Source organism: Salvelinus fontinalis, chromosome 5, assembly GCF_029448725.1.
Source record: "Salvelinus fontinalis isolate EN_2023a chromosome 5, ASM2944872v1, whole genome shotgun sequence".
NCBI lineage: Eukaryota > Metazoa > Chordata > Actinopteri > Salmoniformes > Salmonidae > Salvelinus > Salvelinus fontinalis.
In genome coordinates, this window is record NC_074669.1 from 13986731 (window position 1) to 13989801 (window position 3071).

The following is a 3071-nucleotide window of genomic DNA, read 5'->3' on the forward strand; positions in this document are numbered from 1 at the left end:
TACATCTCAATTGTCAGTAGAAACCAGATTTGTTTAAGCAAGTCAGCCATATCAGCTAAGTCTTTTAAAAAGGCAGTAAACGAGGCTGAATTAATTGTTTTGCTGCCAGACAAGGCTCTGCCGATAGCGAGGTGTAGCAGTTGTAAGGATTTACTCCATTGTCCTGGAAAGAAAGCTCTGCTGTTGGGACAGCTTTATGTAGGCCCTAACAGTTTGTGGGCACCGCTTGTCACCGTTATAGTGCTATTGATGTATTGTTTAGTGTTGTGTTGTGTAGTGTCTTTGCTGGCATGCATCTTTTTTTGAGTTTGCCCCACCAAGATTAACATGCTAAAATCGACACTGCATGGAAGTACACACCCCCTCATAGAATATTCACAGGGTTTAGGGGGGGGTGTTACAGTCTAGGTTGGCAGCACCAATAAAGGATTAGACAGTGTGAGTGTGACAGGAAGATAAAAATACTAATGTTAGACTAAGATGCAGAACTTATTATGAAGTTAGCACACTAATAGAACAAACTCAACAACAACTGAACAAAGTTGGTTTGCACAAGGCTGGCTAGCTAGCCCTACCTGGTTACTGGTTATAGTCATGCTAGCTAGTAGTAGCTAGTGGAAGTAAGTTAGTCCCTCAACCTGCTATGAAGCTGCCCGGCCAGATCTACTGTACCTGCTGCAGAAAGGTTTGATTTCTAAATTACTTCTGCAGGGAAGAACAGGAGGGTCTCAGCTGATGTCCAATAATTATTATACACTGCTCAAAAAAATAAAGGGAACACTAAAGTAACACATCCTAGATCTGAATGAATGAAATATTCTTATTAAATACTTTTTTCTTTACATAGTTGAATGTGCTGACAACAAAATCACACAAAAATTATCAATGGAAATCAAATTTATCAACCCATGGAGGTCTGGATATGGAGTCACACTCAAAATTAAAGTGGAAAACAACACTACAGGCTGATCCAACTTTGATGTAATGTCCTTAAAACAAGTCAAAATGAGGCTCAGTAGTGTGTGTGGCCTCCACGTGCCTGTATGACCTCCCTACAACGCCTGGGCATGCTCCTGATGAGGTGGCAGATGGTCTCCTGAGGGATCTCCTCCCAGACCTGGACTAAAGCATCCGCCAACTCCTGGACAGTCTGTGGTGCAACGTGGCGTTGGTGGATGGAGCGAGACATGATGTCCCCGATGTGCTCAATTGGATTCAGGTCTGGGGAACGGGCGGGCCAGTCCATAGCATCAATGCCTTCCTCTTGCAGGAACTGCTGACACACTCCAGCCACATGAGGTCTAGCATTGTCTTGCATTAGGAGGAACCCAGGGCCAACCGCACCAGCATATGGTCTCACAAGGGGTCTGAGGATCTCATCTCGGTACCTAATGGCAGTCAGGCTACCTCTGGCGAGCACATGGAGGGCTGTGCGGCCCCCCAAAGAAATGCCACCCCACACCATGACTGACCCACCGCCAAACCGGTCATGCTGGAGGATGTTGCAGGCAGCAGAACGTTCTCCACGGCGTCTCCAGACTGTCACGCCTGTCACATGTGCTCAGTGTGAACCTGCTTTCATCTGTGAAGAGCACAGTGCGCCAGTGGCGAATTTGCCAATCTTGGTGTTCTCTGGCAAATGCCAAACGTCCTGCACGGTGTTGGGCTGTAAGCACAACCCCCACCTGTGGACGTCGGGCCCTCATACCATCCTCATGGAGTCTGTTTCTGACTGTTTGAGCAGACACATGCACATTTGTGGCCTGCTGGAGGTCATTTTGCAGGGCTCTGGCAGTGCTCCTCCTTGCACAAAGGTGGAGGTAGCGGTCCTGCTGCTGGATTGTTGCCCTCCTACGGCCTCCTCCACGTCTCCTGATGTACTGGCCTGTCTCCTGGTAGCGCCTCCATGCTCTGGACACTACGCTGACGGACACAGCAAACCTTCTTGCCACAGCTCGCATTGATGTGCCATCCTGGATGAGCTGCACTACCTGAGCCACTTGTGTGGGTTGTAGACTCCGTCTCATGCTACCACTAGAGTGAAAGCACCGCCAGCATTCAAAAGTGACCAAAACATCAGCCAGAAAGCATAGGAACTGAGAAGTGGTCTGTGGTCACCACCTGCAGAACCACTCCTTTATTGGGGGTGTCTTGCTAATTGCCTATGATTTCCACCTGTTGTCTATTCCATTTGCACAACAGCATGTGAAATTTATTGTCAATCAGTGTTGCTTCCTAAGTGGACAGTTTGATTTCACAGAAGTGTGATTGACTTGGAGTTACATTGTGTTGTTTAAGTGTTCCCTTAATTTTTTTGAGCAGTGTATATTCTGTCCAGTTGTCCCTCAAACAGGCATGCAGGTGTCATCAATCAGCTTACATGCCATCTGTGAGTGAACTGTGAGGATTGTCATGTCTCCCATGCCAATAAATCCCATTTGAATTGAGAGAGAGAGATAATCACTGTTGAGCATTCCATTTCAAATAGTGTATAACTGTTCTATAGTCTATAGTCAGCCTTGAGAGCATCATGTTTCCTGGATAGGGCTGTTTGACTGAACTGTGTGAAAAGTCCTGTCGGTGTGTGTGTGTGTGTGTGTGGTTGTGTGTGTGTGTGTGTGTGTGTGTGTGTGTGTGTGTGTGTGTGTGTGTGTGTGTGTGTGTGTGTGTGTGTGTGTGTGTGTGTGTGTGTGTGTGTGTGTGGGAGAGAGAGGGATAGGGAGAGAGCGAGAGTGTGTGTGTTGGGGGGGGGGGGGGCAAATAATATTAGACTGGTTGCGTATCATTGATCATTGACCCACCCCACAGGCGATATGTACAGATGTAGGATGTTAATTTGATAATTTTCTCACAGCATAAAAATTATCCTGCAGCAACAGGAAATGTGAATAATTGTGTGGATTATAATTAATTGATACTTTTGTCAGGGTTGATAAATTCTTAGTTAGGGCAAATCAAGTCAGTCATTTTAAAGTGGAAATTACAAACTACAGAAGCCTTTTTAAACCTCAAATAAGCTATACATTTGCAACAACTGGGTGATCAATTAAGATCCTACTCCTGTTTACACG